Source organism: Ovis aries, chromosome 20, assembly GCF_016772045.2.
Source record: "Ovis aries strain OAR_USU_Benz2616 breed Rambouillet chromosome 20, ARS-UI_Ramb_v3.0, whole genome shotgun sequence".
NCBI classification, from domain to species: domain Eukaryota; kingdom Metazoa; phylum Chordata; class Mammalia; order Artiodactyla; family Bovidae; genus Ovis; species Ovis aries.
Genome location: NC_056073.1, coordinates 39,324,370 through 39,345,209, shown reverse-complemented (window position 1 = coordinate 39,345,209; position 20,840 = coordinate 39,324,370). Strand labels below are relative to the sequence as shown.

The window sequence follows — 20,840 nt, the reverse complement described above, 5'->3', positions numbered from 1 at the left end:
ATTCCTCCTTTGCAAGATTTGGCTGGAGCTAAGCTATGGCTGGGGCTTCCCTGGTGGCTCAGATGGTAAAGAATCTGCCTGCAATGCAGAGACACAGGTTTGACTCCTGGGTCAGGAAGATCCCTGGGAAAGGAAATGGCTATCCCCTCCTACCCACTCCATTCTTCTTGCTTGGAGAATTCCATGGAAAAAGGAGCCTGGCGGGCTACAGTTCATGAGGTCACAAAGAGTCGGACACAACTGAGCAAGCTTCACTTCACTTCAAGCTGTGGCCGTTCCTTTAGTAGGACCCACAGGGTGCCATGTTCCAACCATTTCCTTGTCTTGGGTTCACCCATTATTATGCTGGCAGTGTAGTCTTTCTCCTATCCTCCTGTTTCTTTCCCAGGTGTACATTTCGGTGTGTGACACCCCCCACCCCCATGCCACAGAGCACATTCCCAGTGGAGCAGGGCTTGTCCAAAGCAAACCTGCAAAGCTCTGGAGCATCTTATCACTTCCTTCTAAAACACTTCCCCACACTGAATGCCTTTTCCCTCCCTCCACATCCACCAAGTTAGTGCTTTCTTATTGCCCCAAATTCTCTTTTCTGAAAGAAATAGATCATCTCATTCATTCACACTAAATTGTTAGTGATTTAACACATCTTTGGTGGGGGGATGTCCAAAAATGTTTAGCATTTCCAAATGGTGAAATTCCAGCCAACCAGAAACTTTGGATGAATGAGGCATTTAGGGGCAGGAGATGAAGATCCTCCAAACCACACCTAGTGGGCAGTTACTTCTCCACTTTACATCAACCAGCTAAAATATTTGCCAACACCATCAGAAGGGCTGTTCCTTTTTGTTTCACTGCCTAAGGGTTTTCCAAGGAATCCCTACCCTAGTTGGTTCTTCCTGGGAGAAATATTTATATAATTCATTCCTATTCTGAGATGGGGCGCCCTGTGTGTTTTAGCCTACCAGAAGCTTAATATATACCAACAGTGCAGTATGGCTCTAGACAGGCACACACGCACATGCATGCATGCGTACACACGTAGACACATACACACTTGAACATAAACTTAGCCATGTCATCCACAGACAAAACATAAGAAGTAGCTTCACTGAAACCTTAACCCACCTCTGCGGATTTGTACAGCTCATTCTGAGAGTCCACATTTTGAGAAGAATGCTGATAGGTTATGAGCTTTCTGATGAAAGAAACCAGGAGAGGGATGATGTTGGAACCACACCAGTAATAAGAGAAGGTTTAAAGAAAGACTCAGTGGCTGTCTTCAAAGGTTTGAAGGGCTGTCACCGACAGGGAACCAGATGGATTAGGTTTTTGTCGTGCCAAGGAACAAACTAAGACCAGTGGAGAGATGCTAAGGATGAGAGTGGGAGGCAATTTTGGCTCTGGAAAGAAATTTTAACAGCTACTAGATAGAGATTACAGGAAAATGACTTTCCCTTTCACTAAAAATATCCCAGGAGAGGCTGTCTGACCATCTGTTTGGAATGCTATAGAAAGAAACCTTACAATAGTTGGTGGCCTGACTTGAGTTTGCTGGGACTTTTGATACCAAATCCCACTTTTTGTATGATTCTGCTTGCATTTCACAGAGAACATATCATCCACAAATCCAGGATAATGCCTCTACCTATTCCGTTGGAATTTCAGTATAGTCATTCAGGCCCAATTACATCAGTGTTGTCTTTCAGACCCAGCATCTGGGATTTCTATAATTTCACCTTCATGACCCTTGGATGTACAGCCTTTATATTCTTGTTATCAGTAAGCATGTGAAATGGATTTTCACTCAGTGGGTCTTTCCTAAGCATGCTTGCAAAGCAGATGATGTGGCCAATTGTTTATTTTATGGACAACCCTTTTACTGTCCCCAGAACATGGCTAACATATCTATGACTCACATTCACAGGACAGAAGGATTGTTCTGGCTTGTGTTTTTACTTCTTTGGGCCAATTGGAGAGATATTTATAAACATTTATTGATTTGGATTCATAAGCCAAAGGAGGGGGGCAAAATCTTGCTGGGCTGGTTGCTATGGTAACTAGCATTTCACACGTGTACTCACCAGCCAGCAGTGAGGGCTCAGCACAAAACCCAAAGCCTACCTGTAGCTTCAAACTTCGTATTTGCTCCTTTTACATTTCTAACACTATTGATAGGATGTTATCAAATAGATAACTAAGGAGAACATGCCATATAGCACAGGGAGCTCTACTTAGCGCTGTGTGGTGACCTAAATGGGAAGAAAATTCAAAATATGTGTAAGCTGATTCATTTCACTGTACAGAAGAAACTGAAACAACATTGTAAAGCAACTATACATCAATAAAAATTAATAAAAATTGTATGTAGTAAGGCTACATTTTTAATTCTGTCTACTAAAATATTCACCATCTCTTCATAGATGTACAGGGACACTTCTGTCATGTATAAAGTCTCCTCACATGTGTGTTGTTCCAATGCCCACACAAACACCATGGGGCTCCCCAGGTGGCTCAGGGGTCAAGAACCCACCTGCCAATGCAGGAGACTCAGGAGACGGGGATTTGATCACTGGGTCAGGAAGATCCCCTGAAGGAGGAAGTGGTGACCCACTTTAGTAGTCTTGCCTGGAAAACTCCATGGACTGAGCAGCCTGGCAGATTGCAGTCCATGGGGTCTCAGAGTTGGACACAACTGAACGACTGAGCTCACTTGCTTGCACACAGATACCATTCTTAAAAATCATTGATAGAAATGTTCTCTTAAATCAAATACTTTTTAATCAAAAAAGAAAGAAAATCAGTTTTTCTCTTCCACAGTGCCAAGTGATAGCATATTGCACTGAAATAGGAAAAAAATATATGTTTTTATTTATCTGAGAAGAATAATTGATTCTGTACCTCTCTTGGGGACATTTTGCAGATTTGTGACTTCTAGTCAATTTGATTGTTGAGAATTTAAAAGATTCTACCTCAGTTCTCTGAGCTGTGTTGCAGTTGATTTGTAAGTTTGGGTTGTATTTTTTATCAAAGAATTTACAGCTGGAATCAAGGACCACAAATATAAAGCAGCAGACAGACAACTCAAGAAAAACACAATTAAATGAGATATTAGGCAACACAGAGGGTAACAGAAGCAAAGCATGCTGGGTGGAGCACAAGCGCTGCAGAATCAGACAGAACTAATTTGACCCAAGTGTTGCCTTGAGTAAACAACTTCATTTTTCTGGAACCCTCTGAAATGAAAATCATATCTTCCCATAGGGTTGTCTTAAGGATCAAATGTCAGAGTTACACAAAGTGCCTAAAATAATGTCAGACCCAAAGCAAGCACCCAAGTAATAAAAATTATAATTTTTGTGTTGGGCTAATTTATTGAGATAATAAATTATGTTTTGTTTTTGCCAGAAAATATCCAGGTTTTATGATGCAGTGGAGCTTATACAATTTTTAAGTCATGTTTTTAAACACATGATGAAAACTTATGAATATAGAATCAGGTATAAGGAAGAACTATAAATGCAAATTCAGGCAGACAAAAGCCCCCAAAGTGACGCATTTTATTATTTAATCATCTGACACACATCTGTAATATTTCTTCCTACATTTTGTGACTATATACTCTTTGATTGCCTCTTCATACAACATTGGTTTTGTAACACATTCTACGAAGCAAATATGGAGATAATTTAGTCATTTTTCCAACAGGGTTAATTGAAATTTGCTTTTTGTTATTGATAGCTGGGATGCATAATACATGTGAACTTCACATTGGTTATACTTGCTGTTTATACTACTGCCACAGGCTTATGTCTTACAAATACAGGGATTATGATCAATTTTATTTTATGTGATTGCCATAAAATAGGAAGAAAATTTTAAAAATAGAAAGAAAATATCTTGCATGTATAACTGTATGTATAGCATTGCAGGGTATATTCTAGAAAGCTCCTGTTTTGATTAGGCATCCATGAGAATGGAATGCTGCTGTTAAGCCATTTCAGTCGTGTCCGATTCTGTGCGACCCCAGAGACGGCAGCCCACCAGGCTCCCCCGTCCCTGGGATTCTCCAGGCCAGAACACTGAGAATGGAATAGTCGGGGTATATTTTTCTCCTTAACATTCAGTTCCAGTATCTGTGTTGTCAGCACCAAGAAGAGGTAACCTATCATAGCTTCTCATGTCGGGGGTAGGAATGCATGAGCTGTCGCTTTAGTTGTGACCGACTCTTTGCGACCCTATGGACTGTAGCCCATCAGGCTCCTCTGTCCATGGGATTCTCCAGGCAAGAATATTGGAGTGGGATGCCATGACTTCTTGGTAAAGAGCAGATGGGGAGATTAGCCTTTCCTCTGTGGGATTTTCTTCTATCCCTCCTAAAACCTAACCATTTCTTCCTACTGACAAGAAAAGGAGAAAATGGCTGTATGGCAGAATTGATTTTATACCATGACAAAATGCGTGTATATCCATATAAATGCTTTCCATATGGGATGTGCCCATGTGCAACCACGCTGTTTAAGTAGATGAGACAATAACAAGACAGGTTTCGTATGCATATATGCAGGTATGTAAAAATCCTATTAAAGATTCATTAGAGATGGCGAAATACAACTGTTCTGTGAGATCACATCAGAGTCAAGGTGATCTTTATTTAAAAGATGCTAATCAAGGTTGCATGAGAACTACTGTAGGCTTTTTAGGGGATAATAGGAGAAATCAGAGATAGATGAGACCATTCAGGTGATTCAGCACTTCAAGCTCTTGACGGAGAAGATTTGCCTAGTGCCCTACGTCCATTTATTCTTCTCCCAGGTAAGTTATAACAGATTCAAGAAACCAGGCTGCCATCAGCTCCTCAGGAGTTTCTCCTTTGTGGAGTTAAGACCTTTGGCCTTGTTCTACTCTGGTTTAATTCTGTTGTTGCCTCCTGGATATACAGTGAAATTCCTGAGCCTTATATTCTGCTTGTCTCAAGTCCCTTCAGAATATCTTCAAGGAAAGAAAGAGGGGGACTTCTCTGGTGATCCAGTGACTAAGACTCCACAGTCCCAATGCAGAGGACCTGAGTTCAATCCCTGGTCAGTGAACTAGATCCCACAGGCTGCAACTAAGACCCAGTACAGCCAAATATATATATAATATACATATATAATATAATATATATATATTTATATATATAAAGGAAAGAACAGAGGGAAAGAGTGTGAGTTTCTTTATAAGAAACTTTGGACCAAATAACACTCCCCCTTACACAACCAGCTCACTATTGACCTAAACCATAGACTATCACAGAGCCCTTCCCACTTGCCATAAGGACCAATAAAGAGAGCATGCCAGGTCTCATAAGAGGATAGTTAGCTTGACAGAAGAGGCCATAAATAAGTAATTCACTCCCAGGTCCGATTTCCTTTGTTTAGTTTAAGTGTCCCAATGCTACCTTGCTGTTTTATTAATGCAAGTGTCTCATTTCCATTCTCAGTTTCAAAGCCAATGGAATTGAAAATAAAAAACAAACCCCAAACCAGACCCCTATATCTGTCAGTAGGCCAGTCCATCAAACTCCCCATGAAAAGTAAGTCAATTTGGTATACTAAAGACAAAACCTCTACCGGCATTGTCTCTAGTTTGATTGTTCAGGACGCATATTTCCTATCCTGTCTTGGTTTGCTATGTCAGTGCTGCCTTACAATGAGAAACCATACCTGGCTGACTGTAAAGCGGACTCTACCAATCTGTGTGACCAGCTGGTTAAGGAAAATTGGCTCTCATTCTCTAGGATGGATCATGAAAATGAACTCCAAACATGACTGAGTGATGGCAGAGGAACTCGGGAGAATATTGCCCACAGGCAAATGCCAACATTGAGCTGAGTAAGCTAAGGACCTGGAAGAGATCCATAGAGGCTCAAAACTGGAAGGAGCTATAGAGATGGTCTAGTCCAATCTCCCATAGGCAAGAAAACAGAGGTCTAGGCAATTCAAATAAGTTCTCTGACACTAGCTTGAACTGGGAACAAAGACAAGAATAAAATCTAGTCCTTCTGACCCCCAAGCTAACACTATAACCTGAGGTTCTTAAACAGAATCACCTAACCCTGGGAATATAAATTCACCTTCTGGGGACTTCTCTGGTGGTTCAGTAGTTAGGACTTTGCCTTCCAATGCAGAGGGTACAGGTTCGATTCCTGGTTGGGAAGCTAGGACCCCACACGCCCCATGCCCAAGAAAAAAACCTAAAACATAAATATTGTAGCAAATTCAATAAAAACTTTAAAAATTGTCCACATCAAAAAGTAAATTCACGTGCTAGGAAATACCCAAAGCTGTAGCATAACTATGCCACTTCTTTTAAATCTTAAATACTGCCTTAAGACGGGCTTCCCTGGTAGCTCAGATGGTGCAGAATCTGTCTGCAAGGCAGGAAACCTGGGTTCAATTCCTGGGTAGGGAAGATCCCCTGGAGAAGGGAATGAATACCCACTCCAGTATTCTTGCCTGGAGAATTCCAAGCACAGGGGAGCCTGGCTGGTTACAGTCCATGGGATTGCAAAGAGTCAGACATGACTGAGTGACTAACACACTCAAGATAGGTAACTTAATATTTATTTTTAAATGGGCATGTATTTATTTTGCAGAAAAGCAGGGAGGAGAAAGCAAAATTTCCATGAATTTTTAAAAAGAACCCAAATATCACAGGATGTTTACACTCGGGGCAGCCAAGCATAGATTCTCAGAAGGAATGTGTTGCCACTGCTCATGGCACATAGCGGGCTGGTCTAATAAGCATTGCTTTACCTCTCACTGGCTCAAACGCCCAGGAAGTCCCTTCAAGAACCACTTTGGCTAATTTCTTTTCATTCTGGCCATTTTCCCCTCCTCTGCCCCTACATAAGCAAGTACAAGTGACTCAAGCCCATATATAATAGATTCTGGTTGCTTTCTTTCTTCTTGGATGGGGAGGGGCAGGTGGCATCAATGTCTTATGTTGAAACTTCAATCATTTTCATACTTCTCTGCCATATTCTTTTTGAACTATAGGTTCAATTTAGCATGGCTAAGTTTGGGAAGGAATAAGTTTATATATTTTTAATCTTCTCAATTTTGCATAGTGCTTTTTCTTAGTTTGGATAACAAAGATACTACTCAAATTCATATCTACTTGTTTTCCTTTATTCCAATTTACTATCAGTCCTATGTTTCAAAGAGTAAACACAAATTTTCCCCTTCACTGAGTTTACCTCCTGTCCTGCTGAAATTGCTGTTATATTAATAGTTAAAGCACCTGTGGTATGAAGCATCTATTTTCTGAAAGTATAAATTGAACGAGTGAACACTCTTTACACCTCTTATCAAACCTCTTGAGATTTGTTCAGAAGAATGGCTAGGTTTAGTTAGGTAGACATTCCTGATTTGTTTCTGTCCAGAGAAACAGGCGACAAGCCTTATCATCTATATAGCTCTTCACACTGATGTCTCCAGTTCATTACCACTTATTTTATCCGTGTATTATACTTTCCCACATGCCTTTAGACCCCTTCCTATGCAGCAGCAGAACATATTTCCCTGTTATTTGATTAGAAGTTTAGTCAGGTGATTTGCTTTGGCCAGTGGTATCTAACAGATGTGACATTGGCAGAAGCTTAAAATGTGCTTTCACATATCTGCTTGCTCTCTTATGTCTCTGCCATAACATAAGATCATTCTCGGAGCCTGCTATACCCAGGAGGAGAGTGAGAGACAGATGGAGCAGAGTCACCTCCGGTCAGCTCCAGATGTCCGGGTGGGTTCAGCCAAAACCAGTACTTGGTTATTACATTTGAGAACCTCGAAGATACCATTCTACTGGCTTCCATTCTTTTGTTGAAAAATCAACTGTTACTCATTGTTTCCCACCTGGTTATTGCAAGATTTTTTTTTTCTCTCTTATTTTTCACATTTAACTGTAATGTGCTTAGACATGGTTTTCTTTATATTTTTTTTTCCTGAGGGTTTCTTAAATCTGTGGCTTGATGTCTTTCAGGGTTCTTGGTTTCTTGTTCATTTTTATTCTCAGCCACTGTCTTTTCATGTATTGCTTCTGCCCCATTACCTCTTTCCTCTTCTTGTAGAACTGCAATAATACACGGACTAATGTTTTCACTATATGTCCTGTCTCTTACATTCTTATGGGTATTTTCCACTTTTTGTTATTATGCTGCTGCTCTGGGATTTGGCATGGATAGTTTCTTGTGATTTATCTTCCACTTATTAAGTCTCTTTTCATTTGACTCTAATCTGCTAATAAACTCATCCACTGAGTTCTTAATTTCAGCTATTGTATTTTTTTTTACTTCTAAAGTTATCATTTGATTCTTTTTATGTTTTCCATTCATCTGCCAAAATTCTTATCTGATTTTTAAAAATGTTCTGAACTTTCTAAACCTCATTTGATACTCCATTTTCTATAGATTTATTTCTATTTTAAATTATTTCTCTTGCGGTTTTTCCATATCATGTTGGATCCTCATGTGGCTGGTCAGTCTTTATTGAATGTGGACATCAGTTGACCTCAGATGATATTATTTTCCTCTAGAGACATATTTGCTTCTAACAGGCTAAGGCACTTGCAATCCCAGGTCACCTGAATCCAACCAAAGATTGAAATTATTCAAAACTGGTCCCCCCTAAAAAAAAAGGTCCATTTCTGGTTTACGCTACTCTAAAGATATAGTTCGGAGAAGGCAATGGCAGCCCACTCCAGTACTCTTGCCTGGAAAATCCCATGGACGGAGGAGCCTGGTAGGCTGTAGTCCATCGGGTCACTAAGAGTCAGACACAACTGAGCGACTTCACTTTGACTTTTCACTTTCATGCACTGGAGAAGGAAAAGGCAACCCACTCCAGTATTTTTGCCTGGAGAATCCCAGGGACGGGGGAGCCTGGTGGGCTGCCGTCTCTGGGGTCGCACAGAGTCGGACACGACTGAAGTGACTTAGCAGCAGCAGCAGCAAAGATATAGTTCTTCTGGGTCCTAAAACTTCGGTGAGGGTTCCCAAGGTAGTCCTCATCCTTGGCAGACCAGGATCTTCATTTTTTGTCCTCCTAGATTTGTGAGTCAGTGGAGAGCTTTTCTTTTTTAATTTTATTTATTTTGTTTTGGGGTCTTGTTGCGTGCATGGGCTTTCTCTATTTGTGGTGAGCAGGGTCTGCTCTCTAGTTGTGGGGTATAGTCTTCTCATTGCAGCGGTTTTTCTTTGTTGACGAGCCCGGACTCTAGGCATGCAGGCTTTAGTAGTTGCCGCATGGGATCTCCAGAGCATGGGCTCAGTAGCTGTGGGACATGGGCTTAGTTGCTCCCTGGCATGTAAGATCTTCCCGGGCCAGGGTTGAACCCAGTGTCCCCTGCATTGCAAGGCAGATTCTTAGCCACTGAACCACCAGGGAAGCCCTGGAGAGATTTTCTTAAACTGTCAGCTGAGTTTTCTGAAATTAACAGCTGCCTCCAAGAGAAAGTAGTTACAAATACTGAGCTTAGTTTTCTGAGTTTCCTTTTTATCCCTTCCTTTTTTGTCATGGCTCTAACTTTGAGTTTCTTATCTATGACACCTAGGCATTTCCCTTTCTATCAAGCAATGTGATGTATTATATTTTCTTGTTGGTATTTTCTTATGATTTAACATGGATGGAGGAGCCTGGTAGGCTGCAGTCCATGGGGTTGCTACGTGTCAGACACGACTGAGCGACTTCACTTTGACTTTTCACTTTCATGCACTGGAGAAGGAAATGGCAACCCACTCCAATGTTCTTGCCTGGAGAATCCCAGGGACGGGGGAGCCTGGTGGGCTGCCGTCTACGGGGTCGCACAAAGTCAGACACGACTGAAGCGACTTAGCAGCAGCAGCAGCAGCAGCAGCAGCAGTCATTAAAAGCGTGAAATCAAACCATCTGGATTCTAATCCCAGCTCTGCCGCAAATTGGCTATGTGACCAGGAGCAAGCTACCTATGTTCTTTGAACATCAGTTCCTTCATTTGTAAAATATGAGTAATAATAATACAGACCTCATATGAGGATTAAGAGGATTAATAGAAGTGGAGTGTCTACAGCAGTAGGTGGCACATATGAAAAGTTCAGTAAGTTATTAGCTGTTATTGTTCTATTTTTCTCATGATCATCACCACCATTATCATCCCATGCATTCCCATGTGTTTATACCCAAAATAAAGCCCCTTTTTAATGGAAATGCAATATATTTTCTTCTTAATCCCCAAACAGTATCACCCTGCCATCTGCCATACAAAATAAGATTCCCTCCTCTCTAAGCTCAAGTAGGCTCAGAAGATGCAAATCAACGTTAAATTTAGACTGTGTAAACTATAATCAGCAAGTGCAAAGTGTTTCAAGGGTGATTTATATATTTTCAAACTAATTATAAATAATTTTATTATCTTCTCTCTCTTTCTTTGAATTGTCTGAATCATGGCTTCTCTACATCAGAGCGAATAATTGAAACGAGGGACTTGTAGATTAGTGATGCCACCAATGGCTCAACGATCAAAACATGCTTTGAATTGAATACCCGATTGTGAATCCCCTAGAGACAGAGGTCCCCAGACCTGTGAAGGCAAAGCAAGAATGAATGAAATGGAGGATAATGAGGGAGGCTTTGTAGCAAAGTCTACTGAATGACTCCTTGACATTCTCCGATCTCTGACATGACAGACATATGGTGTTTATCAATAAATAAAAAGGATATAATTATGTTGAGGCTGAAGCATTCAGGGCTTGGTAACATTTGGTAAGCTGGAAGGCTGTCTGACCTGCTCTTTATCCTGACAGGTAGAATAAAATAAAGCATCTCCATAAAAATCTATTCATAGTACACAACAATCTTTGGTTGTCTTTCGCTTCCTCAAAGAAGCAGTGGGTCATGCTCTAATTAGGGCCCATGAATGTATGTTAATATATTATTTAAATGACACTCCAAGATAGTCACAATGAGTCGTTACAGCTTTCAATGCACAGCTCCTTGAAAATATCCCCAGTCTGAAGGTCAGGGCTTCTTATGGCGTGTGCTTAGGGTAAGATCTTTGCTATCATCCATAATTTCTTTTTATGGTCACATCTCCTATTCAGTCTTTAGGGAATCTCATTGGTTCAACCCTCAATATGTCTCTGGAATCTTGCCCTTTCCCCTCCCTCTTAATTTTTTTATTTGGCTACACTGGGTCTTAGTTGCAGCACACAGGATCTACTTCCCTGACCAGGGCTCAAACCCTGGTCCCCTGCACTGGGAGCGTGGAGTCTTAACCACTGGACTACCAAGAAAGTCCCCCATTCCCCACACTTTTGCCACCACCATAGTCTGTGCCCTTTCGCCTCTCACCTTGATGATTATGAAAAAAAAAAAAAATGTGAAAGTGAAGTCGCTCAGTCGTATCCAACTCTTTGTGACCCCCGTGGACTGTGGCCTGCCAGGCTCCTCCAGCCATGGGATTTTCCAGGCAAGAATATTGGAGTGGGTTGCCATTTCCTTCTCCAGGGGATCTTCCCGACCCAGGGATTGAACCTGGGTCTCCCTCATTGCAGGCAGACTCTTTACTATCTGAGCCACCAGGGAATCCCTTGAATGATTATGATCGCCTCTCAACAGTCCTCAGCTAACATCCAGAGTGATGTCTCGTCACATCCCCACACAAAATCCTGCAGTGACTCCAAAGTCCTTGCAGTGGCTTCCTCGGCCCTGCGATCCAGACCCCCATGTTTCCCTCCTACAACTCCCTTTACTCCAGCTGATTGGTCCCTTGCTGTTCCCCAATATTTTAGACACTGTCCCTCAGCCTGCTATACTCTTACCCTAAATTCTAGAAAAATGCTTCAAGTCCTCGTTCAAATCTTGCCTCTCAATGGCGCTTAACTCAACAACCCTACTCAAAATGAGAACATGCCCTCATACAAGTATAGCCTAAGTAATATTAGTAAAAGAGTGGCAGAGAAATCAGGATACTGACGAACATCATACACACCAAACACTTTTCAGAAAAGTACTTCTCTGCCTTATACCAGTAAGAGATAACATAGAAGGGGACATATATAGACCTATGACTGATTCAAGTTGGTTGATAACGCCAGAAATCAACACAATACTGTAAAGCAATTATCCTTCAAATAAAAATAAATACATTCTAAAAAAGAAATAACATAGAGCAATCCATCTTCTTAATTCATCTTGTCTGTGGATTTGTATGATCTGGGGAGTATTCTGGCTATCCCTAACCAGTGTATTTTGGCATTTAGACTTTTGTGATAGAAGTATCCAAAATGCTTCCAGAAAAACAGAGACAGATTTGGATTTTCAGCTTCAATGGTGGCTCAGATGGTAAAGAGTTCACCTGCAACAAAGGAGACCTGGGTTGGATCCCTGGATCAGGAATATCACTCGGAGAAGGAAATGGCTATCCACTCCAGTATTCTTGCCTAGACAGAAGAGCCTGGTGGGCTACAGTCCGTGGGTTGCACAGAGTCAGACATGACTGAGCAACTGACATTTCCACTTTACTTCACTTTTCAACATTTAAAAAACCTTCAAACCTATAATATTTATCAGTCATAATTTTTTTACTCTTCCTAAGCTTACTGATATGACTGAAATAATCAACATGAGTAGGAGGGAAATAGGTATTATATTCATGTATATAAATATATATATATTCACTAAGGAACACATTTTTAAGAAAAGTTAAATAATTAAAGGCCATATATGTATACAATATTTAGACCTAAGCTAATTTATTTTTATATAGAGTACTATGATATTTCTTATAAAGTACAAAGCAGCCTAAGAAAATGTTTGTTTTTTTCATGTAAAATTGCTTGTTGGTCTTTTCCTAAGAAAAAAATAATGATGGGTTTCCACCCATAAGAGTGCAAGAAAAAGAAAAGGTAAGTTGAAACTGGAAGAAAAATACAATTAGGAAAAAAAAATCTGTTTTTAAAGCTGTGAGGGAAAATATTTTATAAACATCTTTCTAGGATTGGAAAAATTACCAACTGTGCAGTTTGTTACTTAAGTTAAATAACTTTTGTATCAGTGATTCATCTCGAATTATCCTTTTAAGTTAAAAGACAAAGGATTTAATTGTGATAGCCTATATTGACGCGGAATCTCAGTGCACATTGAAAATGACATTGTTCCATATCCAAATACGGGCTGAGTACTTTCATGCAGTGTAACATAAATAGAAACAGAACAGATAAGCCAAAATAAATTATTTTCATAAAATGTTTGGGTTGTTTCACTGTGTTTTTATGGGTATAATTAGATGAATTGCTTTGCTTTGTTAACAGAAAGAAATGGATATGATAACCATAATTATACATATATACATGCATATTAATCTTTATATCTTTATTTTCACTGCTTATGTGATTAAAACACAGTACAGAAAGGTTTCTTTATTTGCACAAGATCACCTCAGAATCATTGCCAGAATCTGACAGAAACTCTGATTGTGTTTGACTCTTCAGTGTGTTTTTTGGCTCATTTATTGGTACTTGTCTCTTTGGCAGAGCCTAATATAAGAATAAGCTTCCCAGGTGGCTCAGTGGTAAAGAATCCACCTGCCAATGCAGGAGACCTGGGTTCAATGCCTAGGTTGAAAATCCCACCTGCCGAAGAGCCCACACACCTGCAACTAAAAAAAAGAAAGATCCCTCATACTGCAATGAAGACCCAGTGCCACCAAATAAATTTAAAAAAAAATTTTTTTTTAATTTAAAAAGACAGTCCTCAAAAACCAATAGTTTATAGGAAAACAAGCAACGAGAAAAACTTTTACCCCAGAAAATAAATACATTTTTAAAAATAAATGCTAATACTTACTGTAATTTTTTATTGCTTCCAAAACATTCACTCCAGTATATCTGCTTTCCAAAAGAACCCAGAATATTACAACCATTCTGTTGTAGGATTCCATTCAGTAGGTTTCCTCAGTTCTGGGCCATCCTGTGTGCTATGCTCAGTAGCTCAGTTGTGTCTGATTCTTTGAGACCCCATGGACTATAGCGTGTCAGGCTCCTCTATCCATGGAATTCTCCAGGCAAGGATACTGAAGTAGGTAGTCATTTCCTTTTCCAGGGGGATTTTCCAGACCCAGGGATCGAACCCAGGTCTCCTGCATTGCCAGATTCTTTACCGTCCGAACCACCAGGGAAGGCCATCCTGAGTCTGAGCAAATCAATGTCATCCATCTTGGTGCCTGAGGCATGCGTTGTCCCACGACGGGAAAACAGAATGGAAGCCAGGCCTAAGAAAAGCAGCAAATCAAAGTCCTTGGCCTAAGTTTGGTTCAAAGGTGAAATTGCAACCTAAGATGGTACAATCAAAAGGAAGATCAGACTTTGGTTTGAAAATTGGGCAAAAAGAAGCTCTGTATCCCCCTGCCTACGACCAAGGAGGCTCCTGGCTCCGAGAGCTGCCAGCACTCAACTTTCCGTCTTGAGAGAATGGGCTCAGGAGCAAAGCCAAACAGCAGAGGATGGATGGTGAAGGCAGGAGGATCTCATCATCTCGGTGACAACATGACCCTTGGGGCTGCTGAGTCACACCTGAAGCCTGCCCTGCCTCTGGACTTTTCAATTATAGGAGACAAAAAACTCCTTTTGATTACTTGTGTCAATGTGAGTTAGGATTTTTCTCGCTTACAAACAAAATTATTCTATTTTATACAGCAATGTCAATGAGGATTCTAGAAACTGACATTAACATGTTCCTGCTAGAAGTAAAATCTGCCTTACCTTTTGAAGGGCAATTTGGCAATATATATCAAAATATCTAAAATCAGGGTTCCCTAGTAGCTCAGATGGTAAAGCATCCACCTGCAATGCAGAAGATCCGGGTTCAATCCCTGCGTGGGGAAAATCCCCTGGAGAAGGAAATGGCAACCCACTCTGGTATTCCTGTCTGGAGAATTTCATGGACAGAGGAGCCTGGTGGGCTACAGTCCTTGGGGTCGCAAAGAGTCGGACACAACTGAGCAACACACACACACTTCAATCTAACATATAAACTTGCAAGAATTTATTTATTCATTCCACAAGTATTTAAGCACTTCTTAAGTGCCAAGCACTATTCTGGGAGTTGTGGGTTCAGCCATGGAGAAAATAAATTCCCTTATGGAACCAGCCTTATACAATAATAAATAATGTGTAAAAAGATTTATCAACAAGGATGTTTTTTTCAGAGCTCTTTATAATAGGGAATAGTTGGAAACAATAAAAATGTCCAACAAAAGGGGATTGCTTAAATAAATTTGGCAGCATTGACATGATAAAATGCAATTTAGGAATTTTAAATAAACTGTAGGAACTAATAGACAAAATTATTTACCATGTATTATCAGGTGAAAAAGCCCCTGGTGCTGGGAAAGACTGAGGGCAGGAGGAGAAGGGGATGACAGAGGATGAGATGGTCGGATGGCATCACAGACTCGATGGACATGAGTTTGAGCGAACTCTGGGAATTGGTAATGGACAGGGAAGCCTGGCGTGCTACAGTCCATGGGGTCGCAAAGAGTCGGACAAGACTGAGCAACTGAACTGAACTGATTATATAACAAAAGCTGATAGTAAAACAGAAGGTAAGGGTAACCTATGTTAGCACATTTATCAGTGTGTATTTATGTACAAGACAAACCTGATGTTATTCATTTTAAAATATTCTGTTATTTTGAGTAGAATTGTGAGTGATTTGGATTTTCTGTGTATATCTTTATGCTTTTTCATAATTTTCTGCCATAAATATGCCTTTCCATCATTAGCAGGGAAAATAGCGATCTTACTGAATAACCTCAAGTAGCTTACATTAAAAAGTAAATAAATGACACTTGAGTGCCAACATAGGGCTGTCTCATAAATCCGAGGTGACCCTCTAAACATCTATAAGTAAAGGGTCAGACTAGCATTCTTCATTCTAGGGCATATTTGCTCAGGAAGCACTGTCTACCGTAGTGACATTCATACTTTTTACATATATATATATATATATATATATATATATATATATACTTTAATTAATTTATTTATTTTAATTCTTTGCTGTACTGTGTCTGTGTTGCTGCATTCGCTTTTCTCTAGTTGTGGCAAGTACAGGCTACTCTTCGTGGCAGTGTGCAGGCTTCTCACTATGGGGGCTTCTCTGTTGCAGAGCACAGGCTCCAGGGCCCGGGGACTTCAGCAGCTGCAGCACGTGGGCTCAGTAGTTGTGGCTCCCAGCCTCCAGCACACAGGCTCAGTAGTTGCGGTGAACAGGCTTAGTTGCTCAGAAACATGCGGGACCTTCCTGGATTAGGGATCGAACCTGTGTCCCCTGCACTGGGTTCTTTACCACCGCGCCGCCAGGGAAGCCCCCACATTTGTACTGTGTAAACGGAGTAAACCAAACCAGGTCTTAGAGTTGGTTAATGACTGCTTGGACTAGGCCCTAGGTCTCCTGTTCTTGGGATCCACGGCTATTTCCACCACACTGTCCTCCACTTCCCAGCAACATCATCAGAATGAATCTGTCATCAAGAGAAAGTCATTCAATCCATTCCGAGTGTTCATCAGCTCCTTAAAATAACTTGGCAGCTCCAAGGCTCACTGTTTAAAGACTTAAAAGCAAAGCAACACCCTGAATTTAAAATGTGAAGAAACACACAGTGGATTTAAAATGTTTGCACTCTTATCCTTCCCTTTCAGATTTATTTAACAGAATTCAAAGTGTGCGAACACTTAAAGCCACTTCTACACCTAAGGCAGAGTGAAACTATCCCAAAGGCGAGGTTGGCAGTGAATACTCCCTCTACTTTCAGTTTTGCCCTATTCTCATCCTCCAAAGTGACCTTGTTCTTTCTATTTTCCAGATACTTGATGTAAAAGAGGCATTATGACTTTCATGATTGAATAACAGTTGCGAATTTCCATTTCACTTTTCTTACCAGCTTAGATGTGGTTTAATGCAGCATGCTAGAATTCTCCCAGAGGTGGATCTGAGCTGAACTGACTAGGTTTCTGACTGCCAACTCTTCTGCACACAAAAATAGCAGCATAACCTATTACACACATTTGTTATCTGTTACTAAGAGAAAATTACCAACCCACCCAGAGAAACAGAAATACATCTGATCATGGGACTTCTCCAAAGGGCAGAAACCCGTTAGTTTTAAATCAGAAGTCTCACACAGACTCTCAGAAAAAGGTAAACGTTTCCAAACAATCAAAACAAAAGACTTCAAGGAGGTCATATTTTTGTTTTCCAAATTAAAAAAAAGTGCCTGGCCTATACACTTTACAAGTGGTTAGTGCTAACTAAGAATGCATTTTCTTTCACCAAGCTTGCAAGTAGATGTCTTTAAGACAGCAATTCTCTCTGGTAGATATTTCTTCGGTGCTCATGTATGTCGAACCCTGGGAATGGATGTGATTGTACTCAGTTGTGTCTAGACTCTCTGCGACCCCATGGACAGTAGCCCGTCAGGCTCCTCTGTCCATGGGATTCTCCAGGCAAGAAATCTGGAGTGGGCTGCCATTTCCTTCTCCAGGGGATATACCCGACCCAGGGATCACACTGGCAGGTGGATTTTTTACCATTGCACTACCTGGGAAGCCCCATGGAGAACCCTACAGAGGACTTAACTGACCTACAGGAGATCCAGTAACATCTAAGTGACCAATCCTGCTGGAGAAGACTTACTGTCCAGAGCAATACTACTTCTAAAGTAGGCATCTCCTTAAACCAGAATAGTATAATGCTTCTCTCCCTTCATGAAATATTATTACTCTTTTCTCAACATTCTTCATAGGAGTTGATTTCCGTGATTAATTTAAGAGGAAGAGGGAGCGGACTTGGGTGGGGGCTGAAATAGATAAATGAAAGTGAAACTTATAACTTTGATTTTGGCCTTTAATAGTCAAATAAAGATTTTTAACAAAGTGGACAATAATTCACCGTAAATAATAAAATCATATCAAACTTGCCATGGAGTAGGAACCAAGAATACAGGGTTATACACATGTAGTCGCTGGGATATGACAAGCTTGGGACCTATTTATAACTTTTAAAGTATTTTATGACTCTTTCTTTCCAAAGAAGCACACATCACATTGCATGAGGTCTGTGAATATACAAGTGTTCTTCTCTGCCAAAGGCAGCTGAGAAAGCAAAAGGATTACTCAAGTATTGTTTTTCAAACCTGAATCTATGAAGGGTAATTATACAGAAATATTTGGTACTTAATAACCTTGAAACTTTGAATTCAGAAAGATTTTATGTCCCCAGGGCTACATGGTCTGATGGCTCAGGTTCATAAATCCAACGAGGATGGATCTGGCTATTGTAACTCTACCCACCTTTGTGCAGTTGTCAAACAAACCCAGTGTCCGTAAAGCCTCAGCCTAGCCCAGTGCCTGCCTTTGGGGGGCGCTTGATGTTTTGTCAAGCAGAACCCAGTATGAGTCATGGCTTCTTTTTAAATTGGCTTGGAATACATGTCTATGTATGGCTGAGTCCCTTTGCTGTTCACCTGAAACTATCACAACATTCTTAATTGGCTATACCCCAGTAAAAAATAAAACAAACTAAAAAAAAATAAATTGGTTTGGAAAATAAGGAATCTCCATTCTGCTTAATCTTTGTTTTCAGTGAATCACATAATACTAGATTATTAGTAATGCTTTCATTATCTCTGGAGTTCAAAATCAGGGATATCCAGGTAATATTTAATACAAAATGAAGGAAGTTTCGAACCAAACTATCAAATACTATTGGACTGAAAAAATAAAAGCAACACCAGGCAGGGGTTACATGGGATAGGAAGAGGGTGGCTGAATTATTTTCTTTGGGACAATTGCAAGGGAAGCATGTTATTTCCAGAAGCCGAGTTCTGTGACACGGTTATCCCAGTGTAGGATCGGAATTTCCTTGTAGACTTCACCACTTTACCTAGTGAACATCAGAGCTGCTGGCTACCCTCCCAGACACACTTCTTCCCTTATCACAGTCCCTCTGGGGTGAGTTCCCTGTCTGGGTAGGAAGAAAAGTGAGACAGCCAGAGTCAGTCTGTTCTGTAAGTAACTTCCCTTCACAAAAGATGTCTTGCCTGAGCCTCTGGGTTTCTCTGGTGGTTCAGACCATAAAGCATCTGCGTGCAACGTAGGAGACCCAGATTTGATGCCTGGATGGGGATGACACCCTGGAGAGGGGAATGGCTACTCACTCCAGTATTCTTGCCTGGAGAATTCCATGGACAGAGGAGCCTGGTGAGCTACAGTTCATGGGGTTGCAAAGAGTCAGACTTGACTGAGCGGCCAACACATGGAAGTATAATAATTCTTAAGTGGCACCACAAGATAGATGTCCTATATTAAAAAACATGCCTCTTCTGTTTCATAGCCTGCTTTGTTTTTCTAATTTTTAAAAATCATCTTTATCATACCAGTACACACATTTCCTTTTAAACCTGTATTTTACTTCAGCGATGAGGAGAGGATGTTGTTTACAATTTCACTTTCTGGCTCTCATGTGCCCATGAAATATTTTTCTTCAATTGGTTTTAAAAGCATTTTTTTTTTCCCCAAGAAATTTTTGATTTCTTTCTGTCTGTCTTTTACTGGGAGTTCAAACTTAAAGAAACTGATGACCTTCAAAAGCCAACCTCATGCAGATGCCAGCAAGATAAAAAACAGAACTTAACATTTTGCACAACAATATTTGCATTCTTATTAGCTTTCACAAATACAGTACATCTCATCCTCTTGGGCAGACTGCAAAGGTGCCCTGGCAAGGGGAACAGGACTATGTGACTCTAATAGGTTAACATACTGAACTGAGCTGCTTTAAAGGGAATAAATGCTGTAGTCCAGGTGCAGTTACTGGGTGGACTTCAGTGAACACTCTTGGAAATGACTTAACAGCAAACTGTGTGTCAAGAGGGGGCAGGGAGACACATTCTGCTCCCGTTAAATATCTTCATCAAAACCTCAGATAGGATCATGATTTTACAGCCTAATTGAATATAATCTTGATTTTTAAAAGAAGCTGCAAAAAGTCGATATAAAAAATAAATATATATGAGCTGCACTCAAGTCTGTATTTCCACAAATGCTTTAAAGGTTCGCTGTGTAGAAACCAGTGATTATGTAACAAGTCGATTTCAAAGATTACATCTCTTACAATTACATCCCGATAAAACAGTTGAGATCAAGTCACTAAATATTCTTGCAATTCAAATAGAAGAAAATAGATTAACTCCTTGCTTGCGGGGGTGGGGGGCGGGGGGAGGATATATGATGAGAAATCTGTACCAATCTTCCCGAACAGTTACGGAGGAATAAGTTAAGGAAGAAGCACAAATTTGGTGACTGTGAGGTGAAGCACTAATTTATGGTCCTTTGAAAGAGAACGCGGTGTCTGACAGGTGTCTACCGTTGCTTAGCTTGGCTGGGCGGTGAGCAATGAAAGCTAGTGGCTCCCCCGGCACACCCGAGGGCCAGAGCTTTTTTTCCTCCTGGCTCTATCTCGCTGATTGTCCCCAGCACCGGCTCTTTTGGGTCAAGGGAAGTTGGGGGCCCTCCTTGTCGCCCTGCAGACCCCAGAGCATCCAATTCCGGGTATCGTCGGCGGAGCTCGCGGGCCCCCGCGCCCAGGGTGGGGAACTGGCCTTCCAGCGAAACCGCCCCAGGCCTCCGGCCCCCCCAGCTTGTCTGTCCGGGTCTCCCGCCCTGTTGCCGAGGCCGAGCGCACAGAGCTCGCGTCGCTGTTTTGGAAAGCGACGCAGCTCCCTGCTCCCGCGCGCTCCCCGCGCCCCGGGTCCTGGCTGAGGCCGCG

The 20,840-nt window shown here is 41.0% G+C and overlaps 1 long non-coding RNA gene across 1 annotated transcript in view; it reads right to left on the bottom strand.

The window, feature by feature from the left end:
• Positions 1 to 15,977, bottom strand: part of LOC105603846 (uncharacterized) — a 78,376-nt gene extending 62,399 nt beyond the window's left edge. Inside the window, exon 1 of the long non-coding RNA XR_003586186.3 lies at positions 13,860 to 15,977. This is a non-coding gene — a long non-coding RNA (uncharacterized LOC105603846). The remainder of the gene's footprint in view (positions 1 to 13,859) is intronic.
• Positions 15,978 to 20,840: the final 4,863 nt, after the last annotated feature.